The sequence below is a fragment of the Carica papaya genome, chromosome 8, assembly GCF_054855325.1.
Source record: "Carica papaya isolate Zhongbai chromosome 8, ASM5485532v1, whole genome shotgun sequence".
In the NCBI taxonomy this organism is placed as follows: Eukaryota; Viridiplantae; Streptophyta; class Magnoliopsida; order Brassicales; family Caricaceae; genus Carica; species Carica papaya.
This window is the reverse complement of record NC_142316.1, coordinates 17061970-17082744: the sequence shown is the minus strand read 5'-3', so window position 1 is coordinate 17082744 and position 20775 is coordinate 17061970. Positions and strand designations below refer to the sequence as shown.

General features: G+C 46.7%; 7 non-coding genes and 34 pseudogenes across 7 annotated transcripts; all 41 read left to right on the top strand.

The window, feature by feature from the left end:
* Positions 1–130: 130 nt before the first annotated feature.
* LOC148244906 (5S ribosomal RNA) lies at positions 131–249 on the top strand (annotated as a pseudogene).
* A 561-nt stretch (positions 250–810) lies between these two features.
* LOC148244905 (5S ribosomal RNA) lies at positions 811–929 on the top strand (annotated as a pseudogene).
* A 205-nt stretch (positions 930–1134) lies between these two features.
* LOC148244904 (5S ribosomal RNA) lies at positions 1135–1253 on the top strand (annotated as a pseudogene).
* Positions 1254–2116: 863 nt separating this feature from the next.
* LOC148244903 (5S ribosomal RNA) lies at positions 2117–2235 on the top strand (annotated as a pseudogene).
* Positions 2236–2799: 564 nt separating this feature from the next.
* Positions 2800–2918, top strand: LOC148244902 (5S ribosomal RNA; annotated as a pseudogene).
* A 563-nt stretch (positions 2919–3481) lies between these two features.
* On the top strand, positions 3482–3600 carry LOC148244901 (5S ribosomal RNA; annotated as a pseudogene).
* A 202-nt stretch (positions 3601–3802) lies between these two features.
* LOC148244900 (5S ribosomal RNA) lies at positions 3803–3921 on the top strand (annotated as a pseudogene).
* A 560-nt stretch (positions 3922–4481) lies between these two features.
* Positions 4482–4600, top strand: LOC148244899 (5S ribosomal RNA). Its single transcript, XR_015815120.1, has one exon. It is a non-coding gene; the product is annotated as a 5S ribosomal RNA (ribosomal RNA).
* A 205-nt stretch (positions 4601–4805) lies between these two features.
* On the top strand, positions 4806–4924 carry LOC148244898 (5S ribosomal RNA; annotated as a pseudogene).
* Positions 4925–5806: 882 nt separating this feature from the next.
* On the top strand, positions 5807–5925 carry LOC148244897 (5S ribosomal RNA; annotated as a pseudogene).
* A 567-nt stretch (positions 5926–6492) lies between these two features.
* On the top strand, positions 6493–6611 carry LOC148244896 (5S ribosomal RNA). The gene has a single exon (XR_015815825.1). It is a non-coding gene; the product is annotated as a 5S ribosomal RNA (ribosomal RNA).
* A 206-nt stretch (positions 6612–6817) lies between these two features.
* Positions 6818–6936, top strand: LOC148244895 (5S ribosomal RNA). The gene has a single exon (XR_015814561.1). It is a non-coding gene; the product is annotated as a 5S ribosomal RNA (ribosomal RNA).
* A 561-nt stretch (positions 6937–7497) lies between these two features.
* LOC148244894 (5S ribosomal RNA) lies at positions 7498–7615 on the top strand (annotated as a pseudogene).
* Positions 7616–7819: 204 nt separating this feature from the next.
* Positions 7820–7938, top strand: LOC148244893 (5S ribosomal RNA; annotated as a pseudogene).
* Positions 7939–8502: 564 nt separating this feature from the next.
* On the top strand, positions 8503–8621 carry LOC148244892 (5S ribosomal RNA; annotated as a pseudogene).
* A 205-nt stretch (positions 8622–8826) lies between these two features.
* LOC148244891 (5S ribosomal RNA) lies at positions 8827–8945 on the top strand (annotated as a pseudogene).
* Positions 8946–9477: 532 nt separating this feature from the next.
* On the top strand, positions 9478–9596 carry LOC148244890 (5S ribosomal RNA; annotated as a pseudogene).
* A 558-nt stretch (positions 9597–10154) lies between these two features.
* Positions 10155–10273, top strand: LOC148244889 (5S ribosomal RNA; annotated as a pseudogene).
* A 209-nt stretch (positions 10274–10482) lies between these two features.
* Positions 10483–10601, top strand: LOC148244888 (5S ribosomal RNA; annotated as a pseudogene).
* Positions 10602–11157: 556 nt separating this feature from the next.
* LOC148244887 (5S ribosomal RNA) lies at positions 11158–11276 on the top strand (annotated as a pseudogene).
* A 206-nt stretch (positions 11277–11482) lies between these two features.
* LOC148244886 (5S ribosomal RNA) lies at positions 11483–11601 on the top strand (annotated as a pseudogene).
* A 206-nt stretch (positions 11602–11807) lies between these two features.
* LOC148244885 (5S ribosomal RNA) lies at positions 11808–11926 on the top strand. The gene has a single exon (XR_015815438.1). It is a non-coding gene; the product is annotated as a 5S ribosomal RNA (ribosomal RNA).
* A 559-nt stretch (positions 11927–12485) lies between these two features.
* On the top strand, positions 12486–12603 carry LOC148244884 (5S ribosomal RNA; annotated as a pseudogene).
* A 205-nt stretch (positions 12604–12808) lies between these two features.
* LOC148244883 (5S ribosomal RNA) lies at positions 12809–12927 on the top strand. The gene has a single exon (XR_015814642.1). It is a non-coding gene; the product is annotated as a 5S ribosomal RNA (ribosomal RNA).
* A 560-nt stretch (positions 12928–13487) lies between these two features.
* On the top strand, positions 13488–13606 carry LOC148244882 (5S ribosomal RNA; annotated as a pseudogene).
* A 559-nt stretch (positions 13607–14165) lies between these two features.
* On the top strand, positions 14166–14283 carry LOC148244881 (5S ribosomal RNA; annotated as a pseudogene).
* Positions 14284–14488: 205 nt separating this feature from the next.
* On the top strand, positions 14489–14607 carry LOC148244880 (5S ribosomal RNA; annotated as a pseudogene).
* A 561-nt stretch (positions 14608–15168) lies between these two features.
* LOC148244879 (5S ribosomal RNA) lies at positions 15169–15286 on the top strand (annotated as a pseudogene).
* Positions 15287–15491: 205 nt separating this feature from the next.
* On the top strand, positions 15492–15610 carry LOC148244878 (5S ribosomal RNA; annotated as a pseudogene).
* Positions 15611–16172: 562 nt separating this feature from the next.
* LOC148244877 (5S ribosomal RNA) lies at positions 16173–16290 on the top strand (annotated as a pseudogene).
* Positions 16291–16296: 6 nt separating this feature from the next.
* LOC148244876 (5S ribosomal RNA) lies at positions 16297–16415 on the top strand (annotated as a pseudogene).
* Positions 16416–16619: 204 nt separating this feature from the next.
* Positions 16620–16738, top strand: LOC148244875 (5S ribosomal RNA). Its single transcript, XR_015814436.1, has one exon. It is a non-coding gene; the product is annotated as a 5S ribosomal RNA (ribosomal RNA).
* A 205-nt stretch (positions 16739–16943) lies between these two features.
* LOC148244874 (5S ribosomal RNA) lies at positions 16944–17062 on the top strand (annotated as a pseudogene).
* Positions 17063–17267: 205 nt separating this feature from the next.
* On the top strand, positions 17268–17386 carry LOC148244873 (5S ribosomal RNA; annotated as a pseudogene).
* A 206-nt stretch (positions 17387–17592) lies between these two features.
* On the top strand, positions 17593–17711 carry LOC148244872 (5S ribosomal RNA; annotated as a pseudogene).
* Positions 17712–17918: 207 nt separating this feature from the next.
* Positions 17919–18037, top strand: LOC148244871 (5S ribosomal RNA; annotated as a pseudogene).
* A 561-nt stretch (positions 18038–18598) lies between these two features.
* LOC148244870 (5S ribosomal RNA) lies at positions 18599–18717 on the top strand. The gene has a single exon (XR_015815023.1). It is a non-coding gene; the product is annotated as a 5S ribosomal RNA (ribosomal RNA).
* Positions 18718–18922: 205 nt separating this feature from the next.
* Positions 18923–19041, top strand: LOC148244869 (5S ribosomal RNA; annotated as a pseudogene).
* Positions 19042–19603: 562 nt separating this feature from the next.
* LOC148244868 (5S ribosomal RNA) lies at positions 19604–19722 on the top strand (annotated as a pseudogene).
* A 559-nt stretch (positions 19723–20281) lies between these two features.
* Positions 20282–20400, top strand: LOC148244867 (5S ribosomal RNA; annotated as a pseudogene).
* A 204-nt stretch (positions 20401–20604) lies between these two features.
* Positions 20605–20723, top strand: LOC148244866 (5S ribosomal RNA; annotated as a pseudogene).
* Positions 20724–20775: the final 52 nt, after the last annotated feature.

The window sequence follows — 20775 nt, the reverse complement described above, 5'->3', positions numbered from 1 at the left end:
TCAAGAATCAGGGGCATTTTAATCGATATTCGAACGAGAATGAGAGGTGCAGTGTGAACGCACAAGGAAACAAATGATGGGAGGGGGGTAGGGAAGAAGGAGTGTATGTATTTTCAGCACGAAATTAAACAGGTGCGGTCACACCAGCACTAATGCCCCGGAACCCATCAGAACTCCGCAGTTAAGTGTGTTTTGGCGAAAGTAGTACAATGATGGGTTACCTCCTGGGAAGTTCTCGTGTTGCACCCATTTTTTTTTTCAGATGTGCCGTTCGACGTTACGCGCGACTTTAATTACGGTCCGCAGATTTATTCATAAATGTGAGTCACGGCGCCGTGGCATTTTTCTTGATATTTGAACGAGAACGAGAGGTGCAGTGCGCATGCACAAGGAAACAAATGACGGGAGGGGGAAGAAAGGAGATGGAGTTTATGTATTTGCAGCGCGAAATTAAACTGGTGCGATCATACCAGCACTAATGCAACGAATTCTATCAGAACTACGTATGTAAAGGTGCTTGGGCGAGAGTTGTACTAGCAAGGGTTACCTCCTGCGAAGTCCTTATATTTCACCCATTTTCTTGTGAAGTCCTCGTGTTGCACCCATTTTTTTGCAGATGATTCGTTCGACGTTACGCGCGACTTGAATTATGGTCCTCTGGTTTATTCGCAAATGTGAGTCACGGCACTGTAGCTATTTACTTGATATTAAAACGAGAACGGGAGGTGCAGTGCGCACGCACAAGGAAACAAACGACGGGAGGGGGAAGAAAAGGGAATGAATTTATGTATTTGCAGCGCAAAATTTAATAGGTGCTATCATACCAGCACTAATGCACCGGATCCCATCAGAACTCCGCAGTGAAGTGTGCTTGGGCGAGATTAGTTCTCGGATGGGTGACCTCCTGGGAAGTCCTTGTGTCGCACCAATTTTTTTTCAGACAGGTCGTTCGACGTTACGCGCTTCTGGAACTAGGGTCCGCGGGTTTATACGCAAATGTGAGTCAAGAAACAGGGGCATTTTAATTGATATTAGAACGAGAATGAGAGGTGAAGTGTGAACGCACAAGGAAACAAATGACGGGAGGGGGAAGAAATGAGAAGGAGTGTATGTATTTGAAGCACGAAATTAAACAGGTGCGATCATACCAGCACTAAAGCTCCGGATCCCATAAGAACTCCGCAGTTAAGTGTGCTTGGGCGAGAGTAGTACTCGGATGGGTCACCACCTGGAAAGCCCTCGTGTTGCACCTATTTTTTTTTTCGGATGGGTTGTTCGACGTTACGCGCGAATGGAATTATAAACCGCTGGTTCATTTGCAAAGGTGAGTCACGGTGCCGGGGCATATTACTTGATATTAGAACGACAAAGAGAGATGCAGAGTGCACGCACAACGAAACAAATGACGGGAGGGGGTTGGAAGGAGAAAGAGTGTATGTATTTGCAGTGCAGAATGAAACATGAGGGATCATACCAGCACTAATGCAACGGATTCTATCAGAACTCCGCAGTTAAGGGTGCTTGGGCGAGAAAAGTACTCGGATGGGTGACCTCCTGCGAAGTCCTTATATTTCACCCATTTTCTTTGGTGGTCCTTGTGTTGCACCCATCTTTTTGCAGATGATTCTTTCGACGTTACGCGCGACTTGATTTATAGTCCGCAGGTTTATTCGCAAATGTGAGTCACGGCGCCGTTGCATTTTACTTGATATTAGAACGAGTACGGGAGGTGCAGTGCGCACGTACAAGGAAATTAATAACGGGATGAGGAAGAAAAGAGAGGGAGTGTATGTATTTGAAGCGCAAAATTAAACAAGTGGCATCATACCATCAGAACTCTGCAGTTAAGTGTGCTTTGGCGAGAGTAGTATTCGGATGGGTGACCTCTTGGGAAGTCCTCGTATCGCAACAATTTTTTTTCAGATGGGTCGTTCGACGTTACGCGCGACTGGAACTATGGTCCGCTTGTTTATACGCAAATGTGAGTAAAGAATCAGGGGCATTTTAATCGATATTAGAACGAGAAGGAGAGGTGCAGTGTGAACGCACAAGGAAACAAATGATTGGAGGGGGGGAGGGAAGAAGGAGTGTATGTATTTGCAGCGCAAAATTAAACAGGTGCGATCATACCAGCACAAATGCACCGGATCCCATCAGAACTCCGCAGTTAAGTGTGCTTTGGTGAAAGTAGTACAATGATGGGTTACCTCGTGGGAAGTTCTCGTGTTGCACCCATTTTCTTTTTTTCAGATGTGCCGTTCGATGTTACGCGCGACTTTAATTATGGTCCGCAGATTTATTCGCAAATGTGAGTCACGGCGCCGTGGCATTGTACTTGATATTTGAACGAGAACGAAAGGTGCAGTGCGCACGCACTTGGAAACAAATGACGGGAGGGGGAAGAAAGGAGAAGGAGTTTATGTATTTGCAGCGCGAAATGAAACAGGTGCGATCATACCAGCACCAATGCAACGGATTCTATCAGAACTCCGCAAGTTAAGGGTGCTTGGGCGAGAGTAGCACTAGGATGGGTGACTTCCTGCGAAGTCCTTATTTTTCACCCATTTTTTTAGGAAGTCCTCTTGTTGTACCTATTTTTTTGCAGATGATTCTTTCGACGATACGCGCGACTTGAATTATGGTCCACAGGTTTATTCGCAAATGTGAGTCACGGCACCGTAGCATTTTACTTTACATTAGAACGAGCACGAGAGGTGCAGTGCTCACGCACAAGGAAACAAATGACGGGAGGGAGAAGAAAGGAGAAGGAGTTTATGTATTTGCAGCGCGGAATTAAACGGGAGCGATCATACCAGCACTAATGCACCGGATCCCATCAGAACTCCGCAGTTAAGTGTGCTTTGGCGAAAGTAGTACAATGATGGGTTACCTCCTGGGAAGTTCTAGTGTTACACCCATTTTCTTTTTTTCAGATGTGCCGTTCGACGTTACGCGCGACTTTAATTATGGTCCGCAGATTTATTCGCAAATGTGAGTCACGGCGCCGTGGCATTTTACTTGATATTTGAACGAGAAGGAGAGGTGCAGTGTGAACGCACAAGGAAACAATTGATGGGAGGGGGAGGGAAGGAGAAGGAGTGTATGTATTTTCAGCACGAAATGAAACAGGTGCGATGAAACCAGCACAAATGCAACGGATTCTATCAGAACTCCGTAGGTAAGGGTGCTTGGGCGAGAGTAGTACTACCATGGGTTACCTCCTGCGATGTCCTTATATTTCACCCATTTTCTTGTGAAGTCCTCGTGTTGCACCCATTTTTTTGCAGATGATTCTTTCGACGTTACGCATGACTTGAATTATGGTCCTCAGCTTTATTCGCAAATGTGAGTCACGGCGCTGTAGCGTTTTACTTGATATTAGAACGAGAATGGGAGGTGCAGTGCGCACGCACAAGGAAACAAATGACGGGAGGGGGAAGAAAGGGGAATGAGTTTATGTATTTGCAGCGCAAAACTAAACAGGTGCGATCATACCAGCACTAAAGCCCCGGATCCCATCCGAACTCCGCAGTTAAGTGTGCTTGGGCGAGATTAGTACTCGGATGGTTGATCTCCTTGGAAGTCCTCGTGTCGCACAAATTTTTTTTCAGACGGGTTGTTCGACGTTACGCGCGTCTGGAACTAGGGTCTCCTGGTTTATACGCAAATGTGAGTCAAGAAGCAGGGGCATTTTAATTGATATTAGAACGAGAATGAGAGGTGAAGTGTGAACGCACACGGAAACAAATGACGGGAGGGGGAAGAAAGGAGGAGTGTATGTATTTGCAGCGCGAAATTAAACAGGTGCGATCATACCAGCACTACAGCCCCGGATCCCATCAGAACTCCGCAGTTAAGTGTGCTTGGGCGAGAGTAGTACTCGGATCGGTGACCACCTGGGAAGCCCTCGTGTTGCACCTATTTTTTTTCAGATGGGTTGTTCGACGTTACGCGCGAATGGAATTCTAAACCGCTTGTTCATTTGCAAAGGTGAGTCACGGCGCTGTGGCATTTTACTTGATATTTGAACGAGAAGGAGAGGTGCAGTGTGAACGCACAAGGAAACAAATGACGGGACGGGGGATGGAAGAAAAAAGAGTGTATGCATTTGCAGTGCAGAATGAAACATGAGGGATCATACCAGCACAAATGCAACGGATTCTATCAGAACTCCGTAGGTAAGGGTGCTTGGGCGAGAGTAGTACTAGCATGGGTTACCTCCTGCGAAGTCCTTATATTTCACCCATTTTCTTGTGTAGTCCTCGTGTTGCACCCATTTTTTTGCAGATGATTCTTTCGACGTTACGCGCGACTTGAATTATGGTCCTCAGGTTTATTCACAAATGTGAGTCACGAAGCTGTAGCATTTTACTTGATATTAGAACGAGAACAGGAGGTGCAGTGCGCACGCACAAGGAAACAAATGACGGGAGGGGGAAGAAAGGGGAATGAGTTTATGTATTTGCAGCGCGAAATTAAACAGGTGCGATCATACCAGCACTAATGCACCGGATCCCATCAGAACTCCGCAGTGAAGTGTGCTTGGGCGAGATTAGTACTCGGATGGGTGACCTCCTGGTAAGTTCTCGTGTCGCACCAATTTTTTTTGAGACGGGTCGTTCGACGTTACGCGCGTCTGGAACTAGGGTCCGCTGGTTTATACGCAAATGTGAGTCAAGAAGCAGGGGCATTTTAATCGATATTAGAACGAGAATGAGAGGTGAAGTGTGAACGCACAAGGAAACAAATGACGGGAGGGGGAAGAAAGGAGAAGGAATGTATGTATTTGCAGCGCGAATTTAAACAGGTGCGATCATACCAGCACTAAAGCCCCGGATCCCATCAGAATTCCGCAGTTAAGTGTACTTGGGCGAGAGTAGTACTCGGATTGGTGACTACTTGGGAAGCCCTCGTGTTGCACCTATTTTTTTTCGGATGGGTTGTTCGACGTTACGCGCGAATGAAATTATAAACCGCTGGTTCATTTGCAAAGGTGAGTCACGGCGCCGTGGCATTTTACTTGATATTTGAACGAGAACGAGAGGTGCAGTACGCACGCACAAGGAAACAAATGACGGGACGGGGGATGGAAGAAAAAAGAGTGTATGCATTTGCAGTGCAGAATGAAACATGAGGGATCATACCAGCACTAATGCAACGGATTCTATCAGAACTTTGCAGTTAAGGGTGCTTGGGCGAGAAAAGTACTCGGATGGGTGACCTCCTGCGAAGTCCTTATATTTCACCCATTTTCTTGGGAGGTCCTCGTGTTGCACCCATCTTTTTGGAGATGATTCTTTCGACGTTACGCGCGAATATAATTATAAACTGCTAGTTCATTTGCAAAGGTGAGTCACGGCGCCGTGGCATTTTACTTGATATTAGAACGACTACGGGAGGTGCAGTGCGCACGCACAAGGAAACAAATGACGGGAGGAGGAAGAAAAGAGAAGGAGTGTGTGTATTTGAAGCGCAAAATTAAACAAGTGGCATCATTCCAGCACTAATGCACTTGATCCCATCAGAACTATGCAATTAAGTGTGCTTGGGCGAGAGTAGTACTCGGATGGGTGACCTTTTGGAAAGTTCTCGTATCGCAACAATTTTTTTTCATATGGGTCGTTCGACGTTACACTCGACTGGAACTATGGTCCGCTGGTTTATACGCAAATGTGAGTCAAGAATCAGGGGCATTTTCATCGATATTAGAATGAGAAGGAGAGGTGCAGTGTGAACGCACAAGGAAACAAATGATGGGAGGGGGGAGGGAAGAAGTAGTGTATGTATTTTCCGCACGAAATTAAATAGGTGCAATCAAACCAGCACTAATGCACCGGATCCCATCAGAACTCCGCAGTTAAGTGTGCTTGGGCGAGAGTAGCACAATAATGGGTTACCTCCTGGGAAGTTCTCGTGTTACACCCATTTTCTTTTTTTCAGATGTGCCGTTCGACGTTACTCGCGACTTTAATTATGGTTCGCAGATTTATTCGCAAATGTGAGTCACGGCGCCGTGGTATTTTACTTGATATTTGAACGAGAAGGAGAGGTGCCGTGTGCACGCACAAGGAAACAATTGATGGGAGGGGGAGGGAAGGAGAAGGAGTGTATGTATTTTCAGCACGAAATGAAACAGGTGCGATCATACCAGCACTAATGCAACGGATTCTATCAGAACTCCGTAGGTAAGGGTGCTTGGGCGAGAGTAGTACTAGCATGGGTATCCTCCTGCGAAGTCCTTATATTTCACCCATTTTCTTGTGAAGTCCTCGTGATGCACCCATTTTCTTTTTTTCAGATGTGCCGTTCGACGTTACGCGCGACTTTAATTATGGTCCCCAAATTTATTCGCAAATGTGAGTCACGGCGCCGTGGCATTTTACTTGATATTTGAACGAGAACGAGAGGTGCAGTGCGCACGCACAAGGAAACAAATGACGGGAGGGGGAAGAAAGGAGAAGGAGTTTATGTATTTGCAGCGCAAAATTAAACCGGTGCGATCATACCAGCACTAATGCACCGGATCCCATCAGAACTCCGCAGTTAAGTGTGCTTGGGCGAGATTAGTACTCGGATGGGTGACCTCATGGGAAGTCCTCGTGTCGCACTAATTTTTTTTTCAGACGGGTCGTTCGACGTTACGCGCGTCTGGAACTAGGGTCCGCTGGTTTATACGCAAATGTGAGTCAAGAAGCAGGGGCATTTTAATCGCTATTAGAATGAGAATGAGAGGTGAAGTGTGAACGCACAAGGAAACAAATGACGGGAGGTTGAAGAAAGGAGAAGGAGTGTATGTATTTACAGCAGAAAATTTATCAGGTGCGATCATACCAGCACTAAAGCTCCGGATCCTATCAGAACTCTGCAGTTAAGTGTGCTTGGGCGAGGGTAGTACTCGGATGGGTGACCACCTGGGAAGCCCTCGTGTTGCACCTATTTTTTTTCGGATGGGTTGTTCGACGTTACGCGCGAATGGAATTATAAACCGCTGGTTCATTTGCAAAGGTGAGTCACGGTGCTGGGGCATATTACTTGATATTAGAACGAGAAAGAGAGATGCAGAGTGCACGCACAAGAAAACAAATGACGGGAGGGGGGATGGAATGAGAAAGAATGTATGTATTTGCAGTGTGGAATGAAACATGAGGGATCATACCAGCACTAATGCAATGGATTCTATCAGAACTCCGTAGTAAAGGGTGCTTGGTCGAGAAAAGTACTCGGATGGGTGACCTCCTGCGAAGTCCTTATATTTCACCCATTTTCTTGGGAGATCCTCGTGTTGCACCCATCTTTTTGCAGATGATTCTTTCGACGTTACGGGCGACTTGATTTATGGTTCGCAGGTTTATTCGCAAATGTGAGTCACGGCGCCGTGGCATTTTACTTGATATTAGAAGGAGTACGGGAGGTGCAGTGCGCACGCACAAGGAAACAAATGACGGGAGGAGGAAGAAAAGAGAAAGAGTGTATGTATTTGAAGCGCAAAATTAAACAAGTAGCATCATACCCGCACTAATGCACTGGATCCCATCAGAACTCTGCAGTTAAGTGTGCTTGGGCGAGAGTAGTACTCGGATGGGTGACCTCTTGGAAAGTCCTCGTATCGCAACAATTTTTTTTCAGATGGGTCGTTCGACGTTACGCGCGACTGGAACTATCGTCCGCTGGTTTATACGCAAATGTGAGTCAAGGATCAGGGGCATTTTAATCGATATTAGAACGAGAAGGAGAGGTGCAGTGTGAACACACAAGGAAACAAATGATGGGAAGGGGGGAGGGAAGAAGGAGTGTATGTATTTTCGGCACGAAATTAAACAGGTGCAGTCACACCAGCACAAATGCACCAAATCCCATCAGGACTCTGCAGTTAAGTGTGCTTGGGCGAAAGTAGTACAATGATGGGTTACCTCCTGGGAAGTTCTCGTGTTGCACCCATTTTCTTTTTTTCAGATGTGCCGTTCGACGTTACGCGCGACTTTAATTATGGTCCGCGGATTTATTCGCAAATGTGAGTCACGGTGCCGTGGCATTTTACTTGATATTTGAACGAGAACGAGAGGTGCAGTGCGCACGCACAAGGAAACAAATGACGGGAGGGGGAAGAAAGGAGAAGGAGTGTATGTATTTGCAGCGCGAAATGAAACAGGTGCGATCATACCAGCACTAATGCAACGGATTCTATCAGAACTCCGTAGGTAAGGGTGCTTGGGTGAGAGTAGTACTAGCATGGGTTACCTCCTGCGAAGTCCTTATATTTGACCCATTTTCTTGTGAAGTCTTCGTGTTGCACCCATTTTTTTGCAGATGATTCTTTCGACGTTACGCGCGACTTGTATTATGGTCCTCAGGTTTATTCGCAAATGTGAGACACGGCACCGTAGCATTTTACTTGATATTAGAATGAGCACGGGAGGTGCAGTGCGCACGCACAAGGAAACAAATGACGGGAGGGGGGAAGAAAGGAGAAGGAGTTTATGTATTTGCAGAGCGGAATTAAACGGGTGCGATCATACCTGCACTAATGCACCGGATCCCATCAGAACTCCGCTGTGAAGTGTGCTTGGGCGAGATTAGTACTCGGATGGGTGACCTCCTGGGAAGTCCTCGTGTCGCACTAATTTTTTTTCAAACAGGTCGTTCGACGTTACGCGCGTCTGGAACTAGGGTCCGCTGGTTTATACGCAAATGTGAGTCAAGAAGCAGGGGCATTTTAATCGATATTAGAACGAGAATGAGAGGTGAAGTGTGAACGCACAAGGAAACAAATGACGGAAGGGGGAAGAAATTAGAAGGAGTGTATGTATTTGCAGCACGAAATTAAACAGGTGCGATCATACCAGCACTAGAGCTCCTGATCCCATCAGAACTCCGCAGTTAAGTGTGCTTGGGCGAGAGTAGTTCTCAGATGGGTGACCTCTTGGGAAGTCCTCGTATCGCAACAATTTTTTTTCAGATGGGTCGTTAGACGTTACGCGCGACTGGAACTATGGTCCGCTGGTTTATACGCAAATGTGAGTCAAGAAGCATGGGCATTTTAATCGATATTAGAACGAGAATGAGAGGTGAAGTGTGAACGCACAAGGAAACAAATGATGAGAGGGGGGGAGGGAAGAAGGAGTGTATGTATTTTCAGAACGAAATTAAACAGGTGCGGTCACACCAGCACTAATGCACCAGATCCCATCAGAACTCCGCAATTAAGTGAGCTTTGGCGAAAGTAGTACAATGATGGGTTACCTCCTTGGAAGTTCTCGTGTTGCACCCATTTTCTTTTTTTCAGATGTGCCATTCGACGTTACGCGCGACTTTAATTATGGTCCGCAGATTTATTCGCAAATGTGAGTCACGGCACCGTGGCATTTTACTTGATATTTGAACGAGAACGAGAGGTGCAGTGCGCACGCACAAGGAAACAAATGACGGGAGGGGGAAGAAAGGAGAAGGAGTGTATGTATTTGCAGCGCGAAATTAAATAGGTACGATCATACCAGCACTACAGCCCCGGATCCCATCAGAACTCCGCAGTTAAGTGTGCTTGGGGGAGAGTAGTACTCGGATCGGTGACCACCTGGGAAGCCCTCGTGTTGCACCTATTTTTTTCGGATGGGTTGTTCGACGTTACGCGCGACTGTAATTATAAACCGCTGGTTCATTTTCAAAGGTGAGTCACGGTGCCGGGGCATATTACTTGATATTAGAACGAGAAAGAGAGATGCAGAGTGCACGCACAAGGAAACAAATGACGGGAGGGGGGATGAGAGGAGAAAGAGTGTATGTATTTGCAGTGCAGAATGAAACATGAGGGATCATACCAGCACTAATGCAACAGATTCTATCAGAACTCCGCAGTTAAGGGTGCTTGGGCGAGAAAAGTACTCGGATGGGTGACCTTCTGCGAAGTCCTTATATTTCGCCCATTTTCTTGGGAGGTCCTCGTGTTGCACCCATCTTCTTGCAGATGATTCTTTCGACGTTACGCGCGACTGGAACTATCGTCCGCTGGTTTATACGCAAATGTGAGTCAAGGATCAGGGGCATTTTAATCGATATTAGAACGAGAAGGAGAGGTGCAGTGTGAACACACAAGGAAACAAATGATGGGAAGGGGGGAGGGAAGAAGGAGTGTATGTATTTTCGGCACGAAATTAAACAGGTGCGGTCACACCAGCACAAATGCACCAAATCCCATCAGGACTCTGCAGTTAAGTGTGCTTGGGCGAAAGTAGTACAATGATGGGTTACCTCCTGGGAAGTTCTCGTGTTGCACCCATTTTCTTTTTTTCAGATGTGCCGTTCGACGTTACGCGCGACTTTAATTATGGTCCGCGGATTTATTCGCAAATGTGAGTCATGGTGCCGTGGCATTTTACTTGATATTTGAACGAGAACGAGAGGTGCAGTGCGCACGCACAAGGAAACAAATGACGGGAGGGGGAAGAAAGGAGAAGGAGTGTATGTATTTGCAGCGCGAAATTAAATAGGTGCGATCATACCAGCACTACAGCCCCGGATCCCATCAGAACTCCGCAGTTAAGTGTGCTTGGGGGAGAGTAGTACTCGGATCGGTGACCACCTGGGAAGCCCTCGTGTTGCACCTATTTTTTTCGGATGGGTTGTTCGACGTTACGCGCGAATGGAATTATAAACCGCTGGTTCATTTGCAAAGGTGAGTCACGGTGCCGGGACATATTACTTGATATTAGAATGAGAAAAAGAGATGCAGAGTGCACGCACAAGGAAATAAATGACGGGAGGGGGGATGGGAGGAGAAAGAGTGTGTGTATTTGCAGTGCAGAATGAAACATGAGGGATCATACCAGCACTAATGCAACGGATTCTATCAGAACTCCGCAGTTAAGGGTGCTTGGGCGAGAAAAGTACTCGGATGGGTGACCTCCTGCAAAGTCCTTATATTTCACCCATTTTCTTGGGAGGTCTTCGTGTTGCACCCATCTTTTTGCAGATGATTCTTTCGACGTTACGCGCGACTTGATTTATGGTCCGCAGGTTTATTCGCAAATGTAAGTCACGGCGCCGTGGCATTATACTTGATATTAGAACGAGTACGGGAGGTGCAGTGCGCACCCACAAGGAAACAAATGACGGGAGTGGGAAGAAAAGAGAAGGAGTGTATGTATTTGCAGCGCGAAATTAAACAGTGATCATACCAGCACTAATGCACCGGATCCCATCAGAACTCCGCAGTTAAGTGTGCTTGGGCGAGAGTGGTACTCGGATGGGTGACCTCCTGGGAAGTCCTCGTGTCGCAACAATTTTTTTTCAGACGGGTCGTTCGACGTTACGCGCAACTGGAACTATGGTCCACTTGTTTATACGCAAATGTGAGTCAAGAATCAGGGGCATATTAATCGATATTAGAACGAGAAAAAGAGGTGCAGTGTGAACGCACAAGGAAACAAATGATGGGAGGGGGGAGGGAAGGAGAAGGAGTGTTTTTATTTTCATCACGAAATTAAACAGGTGCTATCACACCAGCACAAATACATCGGATCCCATCAGAACTCCGCAGTTAAGTGTGCTTTGGCGAAAGTAGTACAACGATGGGTTACCTTCTGGGAAGTTCTCGTGTTGCACCCATTTTTTTTTCAGATGTGCCGTTCGACGTTACGCGCGACTTTAATTATAGTCCGCAGATTTATTCGAAAATGTGAGAATCTGCGCCGTGGCATTTTACTTGATATTTATACGAGAACGAGAGGTGCAGTGCGCACGCACAAGGAAACAAATGACGGGAGGGGGAAGAAAAGAGAAGGAGTGTATGTATTTGAAGTGCGAAATTAAACAGGTGCGATCATACCAGCACTAATGCACCGGATCCCATTAGAACTCCGCAGTTAAGTGTGCTTGGGCGAGAGTGGTACTCGGATGGGTGACCTCCTGGGAAGTCCTCGTGTCGCAACAATTTTTTTTCAGACGGGTCGTTCAACGTTACGCGCGACTTGAACTAGGGTCCGCTGGTTTATACGCAAATGTGAGTCAAAAAGAAGGGGTATTTTAATCGATATTAGAACGAGAAGGAGAGGTGCAGTGTGAACGCACAAGGAAACAAATTATGGGAGGGGAAGGGAAGGAGAATGAGTGTATGTATTTTCAGCACGAAATGAAACAGGTGCGATCATACCAGCACTAATGCAACAGATTCTATCAGAACTCCGTAGGTAAGGGTGCTTGGGCGAGAGTAGTACTAGCATGGGTTACCTCCTGCGAAGTGCTTATATTTCACCCATTTTCTTGTGAAGTCCTCGTGTCGCACCAATTTTTTTTCAGACGGGTTGTTCGACGTTACGCTCGTCTGGAACTAGGGTCCGCTGGTTTATACGCAAATGTGAGTCAAGAAGCAGGGGCATTTTAATCGATATTAGAACGAGAATGAGAGGTGAAGTGTGAACGCACAAGGAAATAAATGACGGGAGGGGGAAGAAAGGAGAAGGAGTGTATGTATTTGCAGCGCGAAAGTAAACAGCTGCGATCATACCAGCACTAAAGCCCCAGATCCCATCAGAACTCCGAAGTTAAGTGTGCTTGGCGAGATTAGTACTCGGATGGTTGACCTCCTGGGAAGTCCTCGTGTCGCACCAATTTTTTTTCAGACGGGTCGTTCGACGTTACGCGTGTCTGGAACTAGGGTCCGCTGGTTTATATGCAAATGTGAGTCGAGAAGTAGGGGCATTTTAATCGAAATTAGAACGAGAATGAGAGGTAAAGTGTGAACGCACAAGGAAACAAATGACAGGAGGGGGAAGAAAGGAGAAGGAGTGTATGTATTTGCAGCGCGAAATTAAACAGGTGCGATCATACCAGCACTAAAGCTTCGGATCCCATCAGAACTCCGCAGTTAAGTGTGCTTGGGCGAGAGTAGTACTCGGATGGGTGTCCACCTGGGAAGCCCTCGTGTTGCACCTATTTTTTTTCGGATGGGTTGTTCGACGTTACGCGCTAATGGAATTATAAACCGCAGGTTCATTTGCAAAGGTGAGTCACGGTGCTGGGGCATATTACTTGATATTAAAACGAGAAAGAGAGATGCAGAGTGCACGCAAAAGGAAACAAATGACGGTAGGGGGGATGGGAGGAGAAAGAGTGTGTGTATTTGCAGTGCAGAATGAAACATGAGGGATCATACCAGCACTAATGCAACGGATTCTATCAGAACTCCGCAGTTAAGGGTGCTTGGGCGAGAAAAGTACTCGGATGGGTGACCTCCTGAAAAGTCCTTATATTTCACCCATTTTCTTGGGAGGTCCTCGTGTTGCACCCATCTTTTTGCAGATGATTCTTTCGATGTTACGCGCGACTTGATTTATGGTCCGCAGGTTTATTCGCAAATGTGAGTCACGGCGCCGTGGCATTATACTTGATATTAGAACGTGTATGGGAGGTGCAGTGCGCACGCACAAGGAAACAAATGACGGGAGGGGGAAGAAAAGAGAAGGAGTGTATGTATTTGCAGCGCGAAATTAAACAGGTGCGATCATACCAGCACTAATGCACCGGATCCCATCAGAACTCCGCAGTTAAGTGTGCATGGGCGAGAGTGGTACTCGGATGGGTGACTTCCTGGGAAGTCCTCGTGTCGCAACAATTTTTTTTCAGACGGGTCGTTCGACGTTACGCGCGACTTGAACTAGGGTCCGCTGGTTTATACGCAAATGTGAGTCAAAAAGAAGGGGCATTTTAATCGATATTAGAACGAGAAGGAGAGGTGCAGTGTGAACGCACAAGGAAATAAATTATGGGAGGGGGAGGGAAGGAGAATGAGTGTATGTATTTTCAGCACGAAATGAAACAGGTGCGATCATACCAGCACTAATGCAACAGATTCTATCAGAACTCCGTAGGTAAGGATGCTTGGGCGAGAGTAGTACTAGCATGGGTTACCTCCTGCGAAGTGCTTATATTTCACCCATTTTCTTCTGAAGTCCTCGTGTCGCACCAATTTTTTTTCAGACGGGTCGTTCGACGTTACGCTCGTCTGGAACTAGGGTCCACTGGTTTATACGCAAATGTGAGTCAAGAAGCAGGGGCATTTTAATCGATATTAGAACGAGAATGAGAGGTGAAGTGTGAACGCACAAGGAAACAAATGACGGGAGGGGGAAGAAAGGAGAAGGAGTGTATGTATTTGCAGCGCGAAACTAAACAGGTGCGATCATACCAGCACTAAAGCCCCGGATCCCATCAGAGCTCCGCAGTTAAGTGTGTTTGGCGAGATTAGTACTTGGATGGTTGACCTCCTGGGAAGTCCTCGTGTCGCACCAATTTTTTTTCAGACGGGTCGTTCGACGTTACGCGCGTCTGGAACTAGGGTCCGCTGGTTTATACGCAAATGTGAGTCGAGAAGCAGGGGCATTTTAATCGAAATTAGAACGAGAATGAGAGGTAAAGTGTGAACGCACATGGAAACAAATGACGGGAGGGGGAAGAAAGGAGAAGGAGTGTATGTATTTGCAACGCGAAATTAAACAGGTGCGATCATACCAGCACTAAAGCTCCGGATCCCATCAGAACTCCGCAGTTAAGTGTGCTTGGGCGAGAGTAGTACTCGGATGGGTGTCCACCTGGGAAGCCCTCGTGTTGGACTAATTTTTTTTTCGGATGGGTTGTTCGACGTTATGCGTGAATGGAATTATAAATCGCAGGTTCATTTGCAAAGGTGAGTCACGGTGCCGGGGCATATTACTTGATATTAGAACGAGAAAGAGAGATGCAGAGTGCACGCAAAAGGAAACAAATGACGGGAGGAAGGATGGGAGGAGAAAGAGTGTATGTATTTGCAGTGCAGAATGATACATGAGGGATCATACCAGCACTAATGCAACGGGTTCTATCAAAACTCCGCAGTTAAGGGTGCTTGGGCGAGAAAAGTACTCGGATGGGTGACCTCCTGCGAAGTCCTTATATTTCACCCAATTTCTTGGGAGGTCCTCGTGTTGCACCCATCTTTTTGCAGATGATTCTTTCGACGTTATGCTCGTCTGGAACTAGGATCCGCTGGTTTATACGCAAATGTGAGTCAAGAAGCAGGGGCATTTTAATCGATATTAGAACGAGAATGAGAGGTGACGTGTGAACGCACAAGGAAACAAATGACGGGAGAGGGAAGAAATGAGAAGGAGTGTATGTATTTGCAGCGCGAAACTAAACAGGTGCGATCATACCAGCACTAAAGCCTCGGATCCCATCAGAACTCTGCAGTTAAGTGTGCTTGGCGAGATTAGTACTCGGATGGTTGACCTCCTGGGAAGTCCTCGTGTCGCACCAATTTTTTTTCAGATGGGTCGTTAGACGTTACGCGCGTCTGGAACTAGGGTCCGCTGGTTTATACGCAAATGTGAGTCGAGAAGCAGGGGCATTTTAATCGAAATTAGAACGAGAATGAGAGGTAAAGTGTGAACGCACAAGGATACAAATGACGGGAGGGGGAAGAAAGGAGAAGGAGTGTATGTATTTGCAGCGCGAAATTAAACAGGTGCGATCATACCAGCACTAAAGCTCCGGATCCCATCAGAACTCCACAGTTTAGTGTGCTTGGGCCAGAGTAGTACTCGGATGGGTGTCCACCTGGGAAGCCCTCCTGTTGCACCTATTTCTTTTTCGGATGGGTTGTTCGACGTTACGCGCGAATGGAGTTATAAACCGCAGGTTCATTTGCAAAGGTGAGTCACGGTGCCGGGGCATATTACTTGATATTAGAACGAGAAAGAGAGATGCAGAATGCACGCAAAAGGAAACAAATGACGGGAGGGAGGATGGGAGGAGAAAGAGTGTATGTATTTGCAGTGCAGAATGAAACATGAGGGATCATACCAGCACTAATGCAACGGATTCTATCAGAACTCCGGAGTTAAGGGTGCTTGGGCGAGAAAAGTACTCGGATGGGTGACCTCCTGCGAAGTCCTAATATTTCACCCATTTTCTTGGGAGGTCCTCCTGTTGCACCCATCTTTTTGCAGATGATTCTTTCGACGTTACGCGTGACTTGATTTATGGTCCGCAGGTTTATTCGCAAATGTGAGTCACGGCGTCGTGGCATTTTACTTGATATTAGAACGAGTACAGGAGGTGCAGTGCGCACGCACAAGGAAACAAATGACGGGAGGAGGAAGAAAAGAGAAGGAGCGTATGTATTCGTAGCGCGAAATTAAACAAGTGGCATCATACCAGCAATAATGCACTGGATCCCATCAGAACTCTGCAGTTAAGTGTGCTTGGGCGAAAGTAGTACTCGGATGGGTGACCTCTTGGGAAGTCCTCGTATCGCAACAATTAAACAGGTGCGATCACACCAGCACTAATGCACCGGATCCCATCAGAACTCCGCAGTGAGGTGTGCTTGGGCGAGATTAGTACTCGGATGGGTGACCTCCTGGGAAGTCCTCGTGTCGCACCAATTTTTTTCAGACGGGTCGTTCGACGTTACGCGCGTCTGGAACTAGGGTCCGCTGGTTTATACGCAAATGTGAGTCAATAAGCATGGGCATTTTAATCGATATTAGAACAAGAATGAGAGGTGAAGTGTGAACGCACAAGGAAACAAATGACGGGAGGGGGAAGAAAGGAGAAGGAGTGTATGTATTTGCAGTGCGAAATTAAATAGGTGCGATCATACCAGCACTAAAGCTCCGGATCCCATCAGAACTCCGCAGTTAAGTGTGCTTGGGCGAGAGTAGTACTCGGATGGGTGACCACTTGGGAAGCCCTCGTGGTGCACCTATTTTTTTTCGGATGGGTTGTTCGACGTTACGCACGAATGGAATTATAAACCACTGGTTCATTTGCAAAGGTGAGTCACGGTGCCGGGGCATATTACTTGATATTAGAACGAGAAAAAAAGATGCAGAGTGCACGCACAAGGAAACAAATGACGGGAGGGGGAAGAGAGGAGAAGGAGTTTATGTATTTGCAGCGCGAAATTAAACAGGTGCGATCGTACCAGCACTATTGCAACCGATCCCATCATAACTCCGCAGTTATGTGTGCTTGGGCGAGAGTAGTACTCGAATGGGTGACCACTTGGGAAGTACTCGTGTTGCACCCATTTTTTTGCAGATGATTTTTTAGACGTTACACGCGACTTGAATTTTGGTCCTCAGGTTTATTCGCAAATGTGAGTCACGGCGTCGTAGCATTTTACTTGATATTAAAACGAGCACGGGAGGTGCAGTGTGCACGCACAAGGAAACAAATGACGGGTGGGGTAAGAAAGGAGAAGGAGTTTATGTATTTGCAGCGCGAAATTAAACGGATGCGATCATACCAGCACTAATGCAACGGATCCCATCATAACTCTGCAGTTAAGTGTGCTTGGGGGGGAGTAGTACTCGGATGGGTGACCTCCTGGGAAGTTCTCGTGTCGCACAAATTTTTTTTCAGACGGGTCGTTCGACGTTACGCGCAACTGGAACTATGGTCCACTTGTTTATACGCAAATGTGAGTCAAGAAGTAGGGGCATATTAATCGATATTAGAACGAGAAAAAGAGGTGCAGTGTGAACGCACAAGGAAACAAATGATGGGAGGGGGGAGGGAAGGAGAAGGAGTGTTTTTATTTTCAGCACGAAATTAAACAGGTGCTATCACACCAGCACAAATACACCGGATCCCATTAGAACTCCGCAGTTAAGTGTGCTTTGGCGAAAGTAGTACAAGGATGGGTTACCTTCTGGGAAGTTCTCGTGTTGCACCCATTTTTTTTTTCAGATGTGCCATTCGACGTTACGGGCGACTTTAATTATAGTCCGCAGATTTATTCGAAAATGTGTGTCACTGCGCCGTGGCATTTTACTTGATATTTATACGAGAACGAGAGGTGCAGTGCGCACGCACAAGGAAACAAATGACGGGAAGGGGAAGAAAGGAGAAGGAGTGTACGTATTTGCAGCGCGAAATTAAATAGGTGCCATCATACCAGCACTAATACACCGTATCCCATCAGAACTCAGCAGTTAAGTGTGCTTGGGCGGGAGTAGTACTCGGATTGGTGACCTCCTGGGAGGTCCTCGTGTTGCACCCATTTTTTTTCGGATGGGTCGTTCGACGTTACGCGCGAATGCAATTATAAACTGCTTGTTCATTCGCAAAGGTGAGTCACGATGCTAGGGCATTTTACTTGATATTAGAACGAGAAGGAGAGATGCAGAGTGCACGCACAAGGAAACAAATAACGGGAGAGGGGATGGAGGGAGAAAGAGTGTATGTATTTGCAGCGCAGAATGAAACATGAGCGATCATACCTGCACCAATGCAACGGATTCTATCAGAACTTCGCAAGTTAAGGGTGCTTGGGCGAGAGTAGCACTAGGATGGGTGACCTCATGCGAAGTCCTTATATTTCACCTATTTTCTTAGGAAGTCCTCGTGTTGCACCCATTTTTTTGCAGATGATTCTTTCGACGTTACGCGCAACTTGAATTATGGTCCTCAGGTTTATTCGCAAATGTGAGTCACGGCACCGTAGCATTTTACTTGATATTAGAACGAGCACGGGAGGTGCAGTGTGCACGCACAAGGAAACAAATGACGGGAGGGGGAATAAAGGAGAAGGAGTTTATGTATTTGCAGCGCAGAATTAAATGGGTGTGATCATACCAGCACTAATGCACCGGATCCCATCAGAACTCCGCAATTAAGTGTGCTTGGGCGAGAGTAGTACTCGGATGGGTGACCTCCTGGGAAGTCCTCGTGTCGCACCAATTTTTTTTCAGACGGGTCGTTCGAAGTTACGCGCGACTGGAACTAGGGTCCGCTGGTTTATACGCAAATGTGAGTCAAGAAGCAGCGGTATTTTAATCGATATTAGAACGAGAATGAGAGGTGAAGTGTGAACGCACAAGGAAACAAATGACGGGAGGGGGAAGAAAGGAGAAGGAGTGTATGTATTTGCAGCGCGAAATTAAACAGGTGCGATCATACCAGCACTAAAGCTCCGGATCCCATCAGAACTCCGCAGTTAAGTGTGCTTGGGCGAGAGTAGTACTCGGATTGGAGACCTCCTGGGTAGTCCTCGTGTCGCACTAATTTTTTTTTCAGACGGGTCGTTCGACGTTACACGCGACTGGAACTAGGGTCAACTGGTTTATACGCAAATGTGACTCAAGAAGCAGGGGCATTTTAATCGATATTAGAATGAGAAGGAGAGATGCAGAGTGCACGCACAAGGAAACAAATGATGGGAGCGGGGATGGAGGGAGAAAAAGTGTATGTATTTGCAGCGCAGAATGAAACATGAGCAATCATACCAGCACCAATGCAACGGATTCTATAAGAACTCCGCAAGTTAAGGGTGCTTGGGCGAGAGTAGCACTAGGATGGGTGACCTCCTGCGAAGTCCTTATATTTCACCCATTTTCTTAGGAAGTCCTCGTGTTGCACCCATTTTTTTGTAGATGATTCTTTTGACGATACGCGCGACTTGAATTATGGTCCTCAGTTTTATTCGCAAATGTGAGTCACGGCACCGTAGCATTTTACTTGATATTAGAACGAGCACGGGAGGTGCAGTGCGCACGCACAATTAAACAAATGACGGGAGGGGGAAGAAAGGAGAAGAAGTTTATGTATTTGCAGCGCAAAATTAAACGGGTGCGATCATACCAGCACTAATGCACCGTATCCCCTCAGAACTCCGCAGTTAAGTGTGCTTGGGTGAGAGTAGTACTCGGATGGTTGACCTCCTGGGAAGTCCTCGTGTCGCACCAATTTTTTTTCAGACGGTTCGTTCGACGTTACGTGCGACTGGAACTATGGTCCGCTTGTTTATACGCAAATGTGAGTCAAGAAGCAGGGGCATTTTAATCGATATTAGAACGAGAAAGAGAGGTGCAGTGTGAATGCACAAGGAAACAATTGATGGGAGGGGGAGGGAAGGAGAAGAAGTGTATATATTTTCAGCACGAAATGAAACAAGTGCTATCATACCAGCACTAATTCAAAGGATTCTATCAGAACTCCGTAGGTAAGGGTGCTTGGGCGAGAGTAGTACTAGCATGGGTTACCTCCTGCGAAGTCCTTATATTTCACCCATTTTCTTGTGAAGTTCTCGTGTTGCACCCATTTTTTTGCAGATGATTCTTTCGACGTTATGCAGGACTTCAATTATGGTCCTCAGGTCTGTTCGGAAATGTGAGTCACGGCACCGTAGTATTTTACTTGATATTAGAACGAGCACGGGAGGTGCAGTGCGCACGCACAAGGAAACAAATAATGGGAGGGGGAAGGAAGGAGAAGGAGTTTATGTATTTGCAGCGCGGAATTAAACGGGTGCGATCATACCAGCACTAATGCACTGGATCCCATCAGAACTCCGCAGTTTAGTGTGCTTGGGCGAGAGTAGTACTCAGATTGGTGACCTCCTGGGAAGTCATTGTGTTGCACCAATTTTTTTTTAGACGGGTCGTTCGACGTTACGTGCAACTTGAACTATGGTCCGCTGGTTTATACGCAAATGTGAGTCAAGAATCAGGGGTATTTTAATCGATATTAGAACGAGATGGAGAGGTGCAGTGTGAACGCACAAGGAAACAAATGATGGGAGGGGGGGAGGGAAGAAGGAGTGTATGTATTTTCAGCACGAAATTAAACAGGTGCGGTCACACCAGCACAAATGCACCGAATCCCATCAGAACTCCGTAGTTAAGTGTGCTTTGGCGAAAGTAGTACAATGATGGGTTACCTCCTGGGAAGTTCTCTTGTTGCAACCATTTTCATTTTTTCAGATGTGCCGTTCGACGTTACGCGCCACTTTAATTATGG